The sequence below is a fragment of the Eubalaena glacialis genome, chromosome 5 (genome assembly GCF_028564815.1).
Source record: "Eubalaena glacialis isolate mEubGla1 chromosome 5, mEubGla1.1.hap2.+ XY, whole genome shotgun sequence".
In the NCBI taxonomy this organism is placed as follows: domain Eukaryota; kingdom Metazoa; phylum Chordata; class Mammalia; order Artiodactyla; family Balaenidae; genus Eubalaena; species Eubalaena glacialis.
The window spans coordinates 10,382,773-10,399,987 of record NC_083720.1 but is presented as its reverse complement, the minus strand read 5'-3'; the positions used below and the strand labels follow the sequence as shown (position 1 = coordinate 10,399,987).

General features: G+C 33.6%; 1 pseudogene; it reads right to left on the bottom strand.

Annotated features, from left to right (window-relative positions):
- LOC133091735 (large ribosomal subunit protein bL9m-like) overlaps positions 1-13,236 on the bottom strand; it is a 35,667-nt pseudogene extending 22,431 nt beyond the window's left edge.
- Between the last annotated feature and the right edge of the window lie 3,979 nt (positions 13,237-17,215).

Genomic DNA, 17,215 nt, shown 5'->3' with positions numbered 1-17,215 from the left:
TATAATCATATTTTCATAAATTATGACATACATTAAATGTTATATTGACCAAGAGGAAATAGCCTTTCAAGAAAGTAAAAACTTCAAGAAAGAAACAGTGCTATTTTAATGAGTTATTGATGAATTGCTCCAGGATAGCAGAAAAGCATTTATATACTGTACCTAGTTTAAAGACAGGTGACCTTTTAAGAGATTAGTTAACCTTTCAGAAATTTTGGAGAGTTACTGTTTTGAAAGATAAAGGTCAGAGTAGAACTCAGAATGCAGTTGTTGTCTCCTGTGTTTGTTGCTATGCCTCTTAATTTCCAATAAATTAATTCAAAGTGTAGAGTCTGTTCAGAAGTAGATCTAGTTTTAAGATGAAAGAATGGTATTGGTTCATGTATTTTTCAGGTACTAGAAATGAATAATCACAACATGAAAACATGAAAACTCAAAATCCTAACTTATTTATGAATTTCACCTTTAATCTCATTTAGTGCTAAAAAGTTACTAAGACAAAATGTGTTTGATTAAAAAAAAAAAGCACGATGCTTCTGGTTATTGTTTCTCTTTAAGAAAAATTCATTTCATCTTTCATTTCACCCCAAAAATCTTTTTTTTTCTGGACTTAGTCATCATAATTCTTTTCCTATAAGCCCCTGCAGTCGTAAACCCAATGTTTACATATTTCCTTAGATATGTTAACACCAAAAGGAAAATAGGGCAGAGTGTTTAGAAAAAAGTAGTATAAAATAGCATTTCTGTGCCAAGCTTTCAAATACTTGAAATACTTTAGGAAATAACATAAAAATATTTTAACATTTATAGATTTTGGTCAGGTTGTGATAAGCAAAGGATCATTAACCTGACCTACATGCTCTCTTTCTTCTTTGTAGTTTCCTATATCCATATTTTAAAATGCGTACAATTTGCTTCTTGACCTATTCATTTCAAAAGAAACCACCTTCTGGTTAGGAAATGAAGAAAATGTGTTTTTCTGCTAGATTTGATGATATTTACAAAGATGTCAAGCCAATTTTATATTACCTGAACATATAACTTAGTTTCTGATGTTTTATTCATACTCAACTGTGAAACAAATATAGATAATACAGTGCCCAGACTTAAGAAAGCATAAAAAAAAATCAAAGGGTAAACATCATATTGTAACAACAGTAGTCCTGTTTGAATGAGCTAGCACTATTTTGGAGATGGCAATAAACATACTGATAGAAATTTCACCTATTCAAAAATCTGTCCATATTTTTACAATAAATTGTGCTTTATATGATAATTATTATTCACCAGTTCTCATCACTTCAACATCAGTGTAGCCTTAAAAATGAAAAAAACCTTGATTGGTGTTTGAATTGTCTGGATTAATTAAACAAGCACAGGGAGGAAAGGAGAAGAAAATTGAACTTGGATGAAGGATATTTTTAATAAATAAGAGTTTTTTTCAGTGTAATTCAGGATTGACTTTATTATTGTCCTATGCGAAAGTCTCTTTGAGTGGTGGGTTAGTATTAAAAACACGGGTATAATCCTATTGGTGCACAATTCTGTAAGAAGGCCCTATTGAGGGCAACTGCCAAATACATCTCTCACGTTAAAAAGTCGGGAGGTAGCTCCTGGTTTAGTAAACAGATTCTTTCACCTAACAATTGTGATATTTCTGAGTGTGAGTACTTTGTGCTTCTGGGCCAAGATGACTGCTGTATTGTCTGAAATTACATCACATTCTAGGAAGCTGAATAATGAATGGACAAAGACAAAGTGGCAAGTTGGTCCACCATATGTCTTTAAACCTCAGTATACTATTAATGTGCAATGTACTCAATTTTAGTTTTTGTTTCTATTTTTGAACATGTCTAATTATTTTTCATGTTTAATATGTTATGATTTTCTCAGGAGTCTTCTGAAGACCAGAGAAAATTATCTTAAACTTTTCTTTTTTTTTAGTATTAAAATAAAATTCATTGTATCTTACAATTACTTTTATGGGTTCATTGGATCCTCTTATAAATCTCAAATACATTATGGGTTCTTAAATTATTTTTTGATGTCTTGAAACTTTTTGCTCTGATCATCTTAGAAATTATTTCATCACTCATCAGGTATTCTAAACCATGCTAAAAAAATACTCATATGAAGAGATGCTAATGTCACCAGGTTATTCAGTTGCTCCAGATATTGCATTATTATTTCAAGAAGGTACAAAGAAAACTAATTGATAGTCTGCTTTTAGCTTTCATTGAACACAACTGAGAATTCGGAGTTTCTCATTTTCCACGCATAATGGCAAAGAGAAGAAAACTGGTGAGGTTAGATGTTTTGTAACTATTAGAATATAAATACAAGAAGACATATAATTGTCTAGAACTACACTGTCCAATACGGTAGCCACTAATAGCCGCATGTGGCTAGTGAGCCCCTGAAATGTGCTCAAATTAGAATGTTTATTAAGCATAAACTACACACCATGTTTTGAAAACTTTGTATGAGAAAAAAGAAAGCAAAATATCTCATAATTTATATTTATTTCATTTTGGAATGATAATATTAATATTTTGCATGTATTAAATTAAATAAAATATGTTATTAAAAATAGCTTTGGGGGAGGGATAAATTGGAAGATTGGGATTGACATATACACACTACTATGTATAAAATTGATAACTAATAAGCACAGGGAACTCTACTCAATACTCTGTAATGACCTATATGGGAAAAGAATCTAAAAAGAGTGGATAACTGATTAGTGGAATCAGTGGAATTAATGGAATCAGTATATTATAACTGATTCACTTTGCTGTACAGCATAAACTAACACAACATTGGAAACCAGCTATACTCCAATAAAAATTAATTAAAAAATTAGTTTCACCCATTTTTTTTTACATTTTCAATGTGACTGTAAGAAATTTTAAAATCACACATTTGGCTCACATGATTTTATTAGACAGCACTATCCTAGACTCTAACAATGACAGTGAAATTGACCCTATAAATGCAATCTCATACTATGAGTTTTCAGACTACAATGTCCTAGTTAAATTTCCTCAAACTCAAGAATCAATTTGTAAAATATATATTTCTTAGTAAATAAAATATATATGATATCCTCATCCAGGAAGTCATTCAGCAGAAAGGACTTCATCATACAATACATTTCTAAAAGAATTGGACCATCCTCTTTTGCTGCAAGGAATAATGGCAGTGTTCTTTCAGCCTTCATGACATTTGTGCTCCAAAATATACCTTATACAAAGAGGTTTACTATACTTATTTTTTTTAAGTTTTAAAAAATTTATTTTATTCAAGTATAGTTGATTTACAATGTTGTGTATTATACTTATTTTTTTATTAAAATTTCTAATAAAGAATTTTTTTACTATCCCTTCATTATTAATCTACATTATTCATAAAATGATTTTATAAAAATTCAAAAGGACCTTTGGAGTCAGGTGGTAACTGGTGATGTGTTTCCTGGTATACTGAGGGTTAGGGGTTTTCACTGAGGGTAAAGGATTTTTTCCAGAAGATGTCACTCAACAATTCACATATTTCACTGTCCAGAATTTAATCATATCTCCTGGTAAGGTGGTTACCAGGAATTACAGTATTCATTTTGAATGACTATGTGCTTAGCTAAAATACTTAGAGGTTTTTATTTCTAAAGCAGTAGGAGAGAGTAGATATTGGGGTAGAATATACCAGTCTCTGCCAAAGAGTCTATTCACATTTTTTCCTCCAATTTTGGCTTAGAAAATTTGACAAAAATGCTTAAATACTTATCCCTTATAGGCATGATTTAAACTGCATCAGGATCCAAAATTTGATACTCTTTACTTAAATGGGAAGGAAAAAATTACTTATTATTTGTTATACATTTTCTAAACCTACTCTCAAGAATCCCTCTCCTTCATTGTTGGAGTGAAGGGATTCTTAAACTTTCTGGTTAAGGTATCCTGATCTGTTATTATTTGAGGCAGTTTTTCTCTATTTTAACCAGTCTCTTTATAGCCACCTCCTTCTCTCTCTCCCTATTCCAGAAGGCATTTGAGTGTGAAAGTTTCTGTAACCCCTGGATGGAGGAGGAGACTCCATAACATAATATAGAACTTTTTTCTTTGACCTTCAGTTGGACTCAGCTGCAAGATTGTTGGCTTGAGTGGTCTCCAAATTGCTTGTACTTGTATCTGTCAAGATGACCACAGATGAAATTTTCCATTCTCTTGTTGGGTGAGTGCCCAGTGCTTTTCCCTGCCAAACCCAGTTTTAATCACACAGACTTGGCAGACTCTTCTTGAGTTTCAGCCAGGTCCTCCACCTGGGACCTCTGTTAGGATGTCCATCGATTATCACCCTTTAGGGTAAGGTCATCTCTCTCCTTTCATGACACACCTATGGATCTCAACTCAGCCTTGAGGTATGCTGGAAATTTGAGGTTCATTTTCCTGATGAATAGAACTTGTAAAAACTTCTGGAGTACTACTCTGGTTCTCTCTCAGCCTGCCATGTCATGCCATCATTTTTAGTTTGTTTTAGACCTTCTGGCTTAATTTGGGAATGCTTGCTTAGTGGACAACTCACACAAAATTCCAGAAGTTAATAAGGGTACAGTCTCTGACCTTTCTATTCCAAATTATGTAACATCTCACTTTCTAGGACTTTGTCATGGAGGATAGGAACAGGAACATATTTGCCTGATAATATGAATTCCCTACAACTATCCCCCCATTCTCTTTCTGTCCTTCTAGGAACAGGCGTGCTCTATTTTACTTTTCCTTTACGTCTGGTGGAGACAACCTCTATGTCATCATAGCCTTCTCCTTCCCCAAGTTGAATTCATCTCTCACATTCCTTGCAATTAAAAAAAAATCACTGAGCAGGTAGGTGGTAAAACCTTAGCTAGAAAACTAAAATGATTACTTGAGAATATTTTAATCCCACTATGACATTACCTATAATTAATTAAATACGATCACAAGCAACTAAGAGAAAGTAAGTTTTTTGTTTTTTGTTTTTGACGATCTATAGCCAAAGCAATTGTTAGGTGTTCTTTGGTATACAAAAAGTTGAAGACCGTACCTAACCTCAAGTCTCAAGTACATGGCCAAACAGTCATAGAAAGGATAAATATAAAACTCTCAGATGGCACCTGGAGTGTCAAGTGAGTTGATAGGAGCTGAAAAGTAGAGCCAATGATTTCTGACTGACACAGATCAGGCAGCACAAAGATGTTGATTGATATTCAACGGGGGCCATAAATAAGTGCCCATTTAGTTAAAGATAGAGTAGAATTGGGGGTTATTTGGATTAGATTGTGTTGCAATTGATAACCAGTATTCATTCTATTAAAGATTACATTGGATACTTAGCCTTCATCAGGAATGTATAAGAAAATGGTATGTAAGTTATATCATTTGGTCCTGAAGGTTTTTGAGGATAAGTGCCATTTTGCAATGATGTGGAAGAACACTGATATGGCAGGGATCTGAAGGAAAGACTGAAGTAAGGAGAGACCTGCGGAAGACTATTGGGAATATCTAAGCATCAGGTAATAAAACTGGAATTAGTACAGTGGACAATAGCAATGTATTTGAGAAGTATTTGAATGCTGTAGTAGATGACAATAAGTGGTGCCGGGAAAACTGGACAGCTACATGTAAAAGAATGAAATTAGAACACTGCCTAACACCATACACAAAAATAAACTCCGAATGGATTAAAGACCTAAATGTAAGAGCAGACACTATAAAACTCTTAGAGGAAAACATAGGAAAAACACTCTTTGACATAAACCACAGCAAGATCTTTTTTGACCCACCTCCTAGAGTAATGGAAATAAAAACAAAAATAAACAAATGGGACCTAATTAAACTTCAAAGCTTTTGCACAGCAAAGGAAACCATAAACAAGACGAAAAGACAACCCTCAGAATGGGAGAAAATATTTGCAAATGAAACAACTGACAAAGGATTAATCTCCAAAATATACAAACAGCTCATGGAGCTCAATATCAAAAAAACAAACAATTCAATCCAAAAATGGGTGGAAGACCTAAATAGACATTTCACCAAGGAAGACATACAGATGGCCAAGAGGCACATGAAAAGATGCTCAACATCACTAATTATTAGAGAAATGCAAATCATAACTATAATGAGGTATCACTTCACACCGGTAAGAATGGCCATCATCAAAAAATCTAGGAACAATAAATGCTGGAAAGGGTGTGAACCCTTCTGCACTGTTGGTGGGAATGTAAACTGATACAACCACTATGGAGAGCAGTATGGAGTTTCGTTAAAAACCCAAAAATAGAACTACTATATGACCCAGAAATCCCACTACTGGGCATATACCCTGAGAAAACCATAATTCAAAAAGAGATATGTACCATAATGTTCATTGCAGCACTATTTACAACAGCTAGGACATGGAAGCAACCTAAATGTCCATCGACAGATGAATGGATAAAGAAGATGTGGCACATATATACAATGCAATATTACTCAGCCATAAAAAGAAACGAAACTGAGTTATTTGTAGTGAGGTGGGTGGACTTAGAGTCTGTCATACAGCATGAAGTCAGAAAGAGAAAAACAAATACCATATGCTAACACATACATATGGAATCTAAAAAAAAATAAAATAAATAATGGTACTGATGAACCTAGTGGCAAGGCAGGAATAAAGACGTAGACACAGAGAATGGACTTGAGGACACAGCGGAGGAGGGGGAAGCTGGGACGAACTGAGAGAGTGGCATGAACATATATACACTACCAAATGTAAAATACATAGCTAGTGGGAAGCAGCTGCATAGCACAGGGAGATCAGCTCGATGCTTTGTGACCACCTAGAGAGGTAGGATAGGGAGGGTGGGAGGGAGACGCAAGAGGGAGGAGATATGGGGATACATGTATGCATATAACTGATTCACGTTGTACAACAGAAACTAACACGGTATTGTGAAGCAATTATACTCCAATAAAGATCTATTAAAAAAAAAAAGAATGATGGACAACAGTGTCAGTCATAGCTGTGGCTGAAACTCACACACGTTTCCTGGTTATGTGACCCTGGAGAATTTCTTCAACCTGTCTTCCTTGTTTTCTTACTTCAAAAATGAGAATAAAAAGAGCTGACTAACAGATCCATTGTCATGATTAAGAAAACTTTAATGAGAAAATTTAAGCATAATATCTAGAAAATTATAGAAGCTCAAAATGTTTTCAGTATTGATAATACTAGGTAATTCAATGGAAATAAAAAAAGGAAGTGAATCTTTGGATCTAAAATTAAGGCACCATGAGAATATTGATATTATCATGAATCATGAAAAGTAAGCAAACTTTTGAGATGGAAGTGGACAAAACGGCAGCCCAAATATCCATTCCTCTACTCTGGGCTTACTCCCAGACCAGAAATGGATTTGTGAGGCATTATGCCCTGGAAAGCCTGTTTATTTGCTTTCAGTTTCCCCTAGAACAGGGATGAACATGACCTTCTGCTCTTCGATTGTGTGTAACTCCCCTATGAATGCCAGAAAGTAAATTTGCCAAAGTATAATAGCTTGCTGTCAGGACAGTACAAAGGGAACAAGAAGGAAGTAGCTTTTATAAAAAGCTTTAAATGGATGTATTGACTAATTCTAGTTGATTTTAGATCCCTTCACAGAGAAATAGCCTTGGTTCTTCCCTTGATATATTGACATTGTTATATACCTTTAGAAAATATCCCTCAGAAAAAATGTCATCAGTTTATCTTCACCTCCTTCAGTTCCCATATAATCCAGAACATCTTGTGAAAGCCCATCTATAGTTTTTGTGTCAAAAAACATCACCCTCTGAATCTGGAAAATTCTCTCAAACATGTGGTTTAGATGGGAGATTTTACCTTAGAATTCTCTGCTGTCTTGGGCTTAAGTAGAGGAAAGCTTGGAAGCTAAGGTAGTCATTAGTCCCACCCCCAAGCACAGTTGCTTAGCCCAGGCCTGAACATCTGACTCAAACTGGGCAAATCAGCACCCTTTCCCAGGATAGTGACCTGTACTTCCTGGTAGCAGTGATATGAGGAACTAGAGTTATTGATAGTCCTGGTTCGTGCCATGTTGATGAAGCTAGTCTGCATAAAAAGAAGGAACATCTAGAAATGACAGACAAAGGAGAGTAGTAAGAGCAAAAGGGGGTGGGGAAGGGGGCGAGGGATGCAGGAGAGAAAGATGAACAGAATGATGGAAGAAGTGGGGGGAGGGAAGGAGAGAAGAAGGGGGAAGACGGTTTTGTGAAATTCCCTTTTTGCTTAAGAACATATCAAATTAGTGTTATCCCACTTGTAGTTGAATAAAAAAGTTTTCACAATTACGTCTCATCTTTCTGGAATTTATACTGATATTCTCACAGTGCCCATGATGACTTTTAAATGACCGTTTAGCTAACATCTTTATTGCTGAGAGAATGATATACTATATATTTTTTTCAAATTAAATTCACAGTTTTGTCACAAAGAATTACTAAGCTCTGATATCAAATACTGATTCAATATTTATCATGTGAATAAAAGATTGTTCACCTCAAATACTGACCTGGGATCTGCATTTGAAAACAAGTTGAAATAAGGATATTGCAGGAATTTTTCTCTCTCTCCTTTTGTAAATCACAGCCTTTCTGAATATTTTCTAACTAGCTTTTCCATCCTTTGTGTCTTACGTTCTGAGTCTAACTTCTGAATTTCATATTAGCAAGATAATTTAACTTATGTGTTTATACAGACTATCAACACCTTAGCTCTGAGATTTTCAAATTAAATAGTGTTCTGAAATAATGAATCATGCAGTAAATTCGTAGCCTGCATATGAATCTCATTGAGTTAGTAAAAATATTGAACAAATGAGCAGATATATTACGTTTTAATATTTTGTCAGCTCTGTTCAATTAAATACCTGATGATAGCACTTAAAATAACAAAGTTTTAAAATGTTATAAGTTGTAGTGTTACTAAGAAAAATATATCAAGTAGCTTGTTTTCTATTTTTCTATTACAATTGTAATTTTATCACCTGGGGTATTTTTTTTTCTCCCAATGAGTTTTTTCTTCCAATGAGTAGCACATCATGATTTTAAGAACTAAAAATAGAAAAGAAGAAAAAGTAAAAACCTGACTATAACTTTCACATATTGAAAAATGTCACTGATGGTCATTCCTAGCATGCAATACTAAGGAAGATGAAAATATGTCTTTTTATTAAATGTAATACTGTTGTTACTAGAAATGAATTAATTCTTACAAATGAAGCATAGGTTGATAACTCAGCTAAGCACTTCTTATTTGATTAAAATGTTACTTTCTTATTTTCTTTTTACTTTAGTCATTCTTTTTTTTCCCCCTTCCTCCTTCCCTCGCTTCCTACTGCCCTTCATCCCTCCTTTATTCCATCCAAAACTGGTTCTTGACTATGAGCAACTTGTAAAGCAAGAAGTTTGGAGTTAAATCAGAATAATTAAAGGGTTTAAGTAAGAGATTGGTAAAATAAGTTTGGCGACTGGGTGAAGGATGGATTGAATGGTGGGTTTAACGTAACTACCAAGTCTAGGGAGACCAATTTGAGGTTGTTTCTGTAAGATAGGTGAGGTGGTGGCCAGAGTAAGACAGCAACAACAGACACTGGGAAAATTCAATAACATTGGGAGAAATTTGGGAGGTAAAATTGATAGAAATTAATAACTGTGTTAGGAGTTAAGAGCATGGAGACAGCGATCCCAAAGTTTATACCTTAATGAACAGTGACTTTTGCTGTCATAAGGAGCATAAGTTTTGAAGGTAAAATGATCCATAAATGTACATGGGAACATGACAATAGATGTTTAGTAAGATTTAGACAGAAGATAAATATTTTATAGACTATGGAAATAATTGAACACCCTATGAATGTCTGGAGAAGACAGTATACAGAATACTGAGGACCAAGGGCAAGACAGGATAGGAAGGGTCAGCTGTGCTCTCAGTAAAGATTTTATCACATATTTTGTTTCTCTCTATATATGACAAGTTTATGTTGGCTTGATTCTAGAGTTAAGTTCAAAGTTTAGTGCATATTATTAATCTGTGTCAAGTAATCAAGTGGGATACAAAACCATATTAGGACATTAGTGGAAAAACAGGACTATAGTGCTAGGCACTTAAGTTGAAGTCATATCACTGAACAAGTGACACAGCCACTGCAGCTCTTGTCCTAGAACCGAATAATACTAGTGTATAGAGCTGAAAAAATGTGATCAGATATTATGAGTTGAAAGAGGCCACACAGAGGAATCAATCAACTCTTCTATCTACTCCCAGAATCCCTACAGAATTCTGACAAATAGCTAGCCAGTTTGTACTTTATTTCTAGAAAAAAAGATCTACTATAGAAAAGACTTCCTTCTGATTATAAACTAGAAACCCCATCTGAAAACAAAGTGAATGCAAGTTGGTGAAACTTGTTTTTGATAAGCTCATGTTGACTACTGAATCAACTATGGAAGTACTAAAATTACTATGAAACAGGGAAGAGAGAGAATATATTATAAATTCCCAACACTTAAAATGGAGTTTTCTTGAGAATGCAAACATGGTTCCAGTATAGTTTTTAAGATACATAATGCAATGCTGAATTTCATATTTACTTTTAGCCTAGTCTATGTAGAATATTGAACACAATTATGTTATATTTAATATAAAATATTGAATATTTGATCTTTATATAACTCCACATAATAATTTAGAAGCCCATAATATGCCTAAATCTGTGTTAATATATGCACATTTTAATGTACTTACAAATCAGAAACTTTCAATAAACTATTTTGACATGTAAAGAAATTTAATATAAAATAATATCATTGGGCAGTAGTCAAGGAAATTTGCTTACTAAATTGCTAAGGAAATTCATAATAAAATATGCCTTCCTTAAAAGGAAATTTCCTTGGAAATTAGATCATTAGATTGTATCGTGATGAGTCTCCATAAATATATACCTTTTAGTGTAGAGTATTTTAAAAACAAATGCTTTCAACCTGTTTCCTGCTGTTACGTTTCATATACATCTAGGTCTTTGGGGCTGCGAATATACGACTAAAGTATTGAAATCCATAACTTTATATGTATTTTAATATCTTGGCCATGAACATGAATGAAAGTTTACAAGTCTTGTCTATTAACATTAAAGTCATAAACTGTGTGAAGAACAAAAGTAATTCATTACAAACATATATATTTTAATTTGTTCATAGTTTGCAGTTTAATTAGATATACTGTATAATTTATTGGTCACTATACACAAAACTATACAAGAAAAAAATGTTTAAAAAATTTTCACTGGTTTTACATTGGCCTTCTTAGCTCACTGGAATCAATATTTCAGCTTCACTTCTTATATCTAGATTATACAGACAATAGAATGCACTGGTTGGGGTGAAAAACAAAGAAATATCTGGGTTTAATTAAGGACTCTAGTGCATCATTTAAGTGATATAGTGAATGATTATGAAATTTTGCTCAGTCAATCCTGGAAATGTTCAGATATTTACTAATTTAAACCAAAATAATTTTTCCCATTTTGATAGAGAACTGTACTTAATGGCCACTGTGGTGATGACCGTGGTCATGTCCTTAACTAGATTTAAAAGTTGAATCAGCTATAATATAATAATTAATTTATGGCATATGTAGGTTGATTGAGTAAATAAATTGATTATATTTCTATGTTATGTATACTTCATATTAATTCAGTAGGAATTAGAGTAATATATCTAACAGCAGACCATCCTGCTTTTATCTTTTATATGTGTGGAATCTTGTTAATCCAATGGTTTTTACGTTTTTCAGTTTTAATATATTCAGAGTTTACAGAATTCTCACTTAACAAATATCTATTTCCTGGCCTAAGTAAATCTACCTAAATTGACCTTATGAAATATATGTTATTTTCTTACCCCATTTTACATGTGAAGAAACTAAAGATCAGAGAGCTTAAGTATCTTGCCCAATGCCACAGACCTGTAAAATGGAAGAAAAGACTCTAAGAATAGTTCTTTTAAATTCATATCTAGTACTACTTCCATAATTCTGCTGCCTTGGTAAAGTAATTTTTGTGAAAGTCATATTAAAATTAGAATGCTAAATTATTAATTTATTATAAATGATAATATCAAATGAAAAAAATTAGTAGTTAATAAATTCTTTCTTTCCCTAGTAAAGACCCAGTTTTTCTTTTCTTTTTTTTAAAAATAAATTTATTTATTTATTTATTTATTTATTTTTGGCTGTGTTGCGTCTTTGTTGCTCCGCGCGGGCTTTCTTTAGTTGCAGCGAGCAGGGGCTACTCTTTGTTGCGGTGCGCGGGCTTCTCATTGTGGTTTTGTTGTGGAGCACGGGCTCTAGGTGCGCGGGCTTCAGTAGTTGTGGCTCGCGGGCTCTAGAGCACAGCCTCAGTAGTTGTGGCGCACGGGCTTAGTTGCTCCACGGCATGTGGGATCTTCCCGGACCAGGGCTCGAACCTGTGTCCCCTGCATTGGCAGGCGGATTCTTAACCACTGCACCACCAGGGATACCCCCAGTTTTTCTTTTAATGACCCTGGAGTATTAAGTTTCAAGAGTTGTTTTCATGAGACTCTTAGTAATTTAAATTTTCATTTTTGCATTATAGAGATGCAAGTCAGGCCCATGTATTGTGTACTATGGCAAATAAATTGGTATAATGTTTTAGGTGGCTTGAATTTCTCTTCAAATTATATCTTTTAAAGTAATACTTACATATTGGTCAAAAGTCATTCTTCTCCCAGCCTCTGTGAATTCTAAAACACACAGTTTAAGGGTTGAGATTATGCGCTGGAGGTGATGGTTAACTTCATGTTAACTTGACTGGGCTAAGGGATGCCCAGGTAGTTGGTAAAACATTATTTCTGGGTATGTCTGTAAAGGTGTTTCCAGAGGAGATTAGCATTTGAGTTGCTAGCCTGAGTAAACAATAACACCCTTACCAATGCAGGTTAACATCATCCAATTTTTCTAGGGCCTGAAGAGAACAAAAAGATGGAATAAGGGCAAATTTTCTCTCTGGTTGAACTGGGCATCCATCTTGTCCTGACCTTGAACATTGGCACTCCTGATTCTCAGGCCTTCTGACTCAGACTGAATTACAACACTGGCTTTCCTGGTTCTACAGTTTGCAGGTGGTAAATCATGGAAGGTCTCAGCCTCCATAATTGCATGAGTCAATTCCTATAATAAATTCCTCTCTGTCTCTCTGTATATACGTATCTCCTTTTTGTTCTATTTCTGTGGAGAACCCTGGCTAATATACTAGCTCCCACAATTGTGTTTTGCTGTGATTTAAAACTTTTTCATTGTTCCTAGAATTATTTATTGATGTTTATTAATATTTGACGGGGTTGTTAATCTCTTGTGAATTGGATTTTTAAAAAATACCCCCTTCACCCATTTCTCCCACCTCCTCTTCTTTTTTTTTTTTTTTTGGATCTAAGACACTTAAAATCTTTCAATTGGATAAAAGATCTATTAGAAGCTTTTTAATAAAAAAGTCCAAAAAGCTTTAAAAAGTATTTTATATCCCCCTTGTGGAAAATACAAACTTTTATCATAATATTTATTAAAATAAAGCTCAAGAAAATTGAGATTCTCTTCTTTTCTCTAATTGTGAAATATTTTATAAATTTTAATAGTTCATAGTTAAATGTTGCATAGCAAAAATGCTTCAAATGAAATGTTTTAAAATAGTTTTTATTTCAGATGTTTTAAATATTTTGTATAGTTTCATTATTGGAATTAGTGACTTTTTAAATTATGAAATTCATATGGAAATTTTATGGAAATTGCTATTTCATATATATATATATATATTACCTTGACATAATTCTTTGTTTGAATATCCCAAATTTATATTATAAGAAATTATGTAAAATATCTAATTTATCAGAAGTTAAATTCATTACTTTTTCTTTTTTTTTTTTTAATTAATTAATTTATTTTTGGCTGTGTTGGGTCTTCGTTTCCGTGCGAGGGCTTCCTCTAGTTGCGGCGAGCGGGGGGCCACTCTTCATCGCGGTGCGCGGGCCTCTTACTGTCGCGGCCTCTCCCGTTGCGGAGCACAGGCTCCAGACGCGCAGGCTCAGTAGTTGTGGCTCACGGGCTTAGTTGCTCCGTGGCATGTGGGATCTTCCCAGCCCAGGGCTCGAACGTGTTCCCTGCACTGGCAGGCAGATTCTGAACCACTGCGCCACCAGGGAAGCCCTCATTACCTTTTTAAAATTCCATCTTGTACTCACTGAAATTTATTCTAAATCACATCTTTAGGTCAAACACATTCCCTAGAAATCCAGATAAGAAAAAGATTAAGCAAGTAACAGTTAAAAGCCTAATTAGTGTATTTCACCTTCATCATCAAACCTAAGGAGAGAAGTGATCAAAACCTTTTAATGGTCAGAAATGAGTGAGTTTGTAGGCATTATCTTTCCTTTAAAATAACTGTTTTCTACATTATTTCTGAAGGTCAGTTTTTGGCCTCATTTGGAAGAGGTTCAAAAATTTTAGATTTAAAAGAAAATTATAGAATGATATTTTTAAAAACTTATTTCACACATACATTTTTCATAATTGAAGTATATGAAAGTGGTAGAAATTAATTCCACAAAATTATTAAAAATAAATCTAAACTTAATTGCAAAATTAGTCATGATTACATTTATATAGTTATTAATTATTTTATTTTTTATGTTAACACATTGTTTTTAACATTTTTAAAGCAGAATAATTTAAATTATATTTTCAAATGGGAAAATAAAAGCATATACTTGAAACCTGTAAAGACTCAAATTAAAATGAAAGAAATTATGAACAAATTCAAACATATTGATTTTTTTTTATGGGTTAGAAAGCCCTAGAGCATTTTATTTATTTATTTATTTTTACATCTTTATTGGAGTATAATTGCTTTACAATGTTGTGATAGTTTCTGCTGTATACTAAAGTGAATGTATACATATATCCCCATATCCCCTCCCTCCTGAGCCTCCCTCCCACCCTCCTTATCCCACCCCTCTAGGTGGTCACAAAGCACCGAGCTGATCTCCCTGTGCTATGCAGCTGCTTCCCACTAGCTAACTATTCTACATTTGGTAGTGTATATATGTCCATGCCACTCTCTCACTTCATCCCAGCTTCCCCTTCCCCCTACTCAGAACCATTTTTTTTAGATTCCATATACATGTGTTAGCATATGGCATTTGTTTTTCTCTTTCTGACTTACTTCACTCTGTATGACAGACTCTAGGTCCATCCACCTCACTACAAATATCTCAATTTCATCTCCTTTTATGGCTGAGTAATATTCCATTGTATATATGTGCCACATCTTCTTTATCCATTTATCTGTTGATGGACATTTAGGTTGCTTCCATGTCCTATCTATTGTAAACAGTGCTGCAATGAACATTGTGGTACATGACTTTTTTTGAATTATGGTTTTGTCAGGGTATATGCCCAGTAGTGGGATTGCTGAGTTATATGGTAGTTCTATTTTTAGTTTTTTAAGGAACCTCCATACTGTTCTCCATAGTGGAGGTATCAATTTACATTCCCAGAAACAGTGATATTTGAAAGACTAGATGATTTAAAATCAAAGAATCTTTTATGATATTAATCACTAACAGTTATTGATTATTGGTAAAAGGCACTTTCATTTATGTAAATTAATTCATATAATTATCATAGTATTAATACTTCCCACATTTATAAAAGAGAAAATTAAGGCAATTAAGGCAAAATATAGTTATGGTCCAAGATAACTGTCATAGCCAGGATTTAAACATATGCTCTTTGTGCTGGTGTAAACGTTTAAATCACTATGTTATGAGGTGGCTACCTCATATTTAACTTGATTGCATAGAAAAGAGAAACACTATACCAGTTACAAAGAGTGAATTGATTCATAAGATTTACTTGCAATTTGTGACTGGCTAAACAAGTCTATTTCACTGGAGAGACAGATTTGAACAACTGCATGAAGTCATTACTCTTGCATTGATACATGTATATAAACACATACATATATACATTTTGTCCTTTTGTTTCTATCAGGTTTCTGTTTATGTGTGTGTACACAGTTGGTCCTCGCTATCCGTGGGTTCCCCGTCCTGGTATTCAACCAACCATGGACCAGAAATATTCAGGAAAAAAGTTCCAGAAAGTTCCCCAAAGTGAAATTAAGTCGCCATGCACCAGCAACTGTTTACATAGAATTTACATTGTATTTGCAACTATTTTTTAGAACATTTACATTGTATTAGGTATTATAAGTAACCAAGAGATGATTTAAAGTATATGGGAGAATATGTGTAGATTATATGCAAATACTATGCCATTTTATATAAGGGACTTAAGCATCTGTGGATTTTGGTATCTCTGGAAGGTCCTGGAACCAATCCCCCATGGATACTGAGGGACGACTGTATATATATTTTATACATGTGTGTATATATGTATATTTTAAATTAATTAATTATTGTTATTATTTTTTGGGTCTGGGGAATTTCTAGAGATATTGTTTGTCAACTAAAATGAGAAAAATTCTTGGCCAGAAATAAAACAATTAAATTAAATGCACCATCTAACAAGCAATTTTAAGCTCAATTCCAGAATCTCTTTCTGAGTTGAAAGACCACTGTGCTCCAGACCAGGAAGTTAAAAGAAAAACAAACAAAAAAGATGTGCTTTAAGAAATTTACAACCTAATTGAAGAGAAGAAATGAACGCTTGGGAGTATAAATGATGATTATAGTAGCTGACAACTTGGATAGAAACACTATTATTTCCTTGATCTTAGAGTTTAAATCTGGCATTTTTCTAATCCTAATCAATCTTAACTTTGACTGCATTTTGCAATGCAGGAAATGGTTTTTAAAAACCCATGTATCCTGGCACTGCTCAGATATACTGATTCAGAATTTCTGGGAACTAGTTATTTGCATGTTTCAAAAATTTCTGCATAGTGGAGAAACTTTTAGAAATTTCTATTGTGAATAAATTCCTCCATTTTGTTTTTTGTAAAGTATTTTATTTTACCCGCATTTCTGATTAATTTATTTGGGCATAAAATTCCGATTGACACCTATTTTCTTTTAATTCTTTAAAGATATTGTTTAACTGTATTATGACTTCCTTCTGC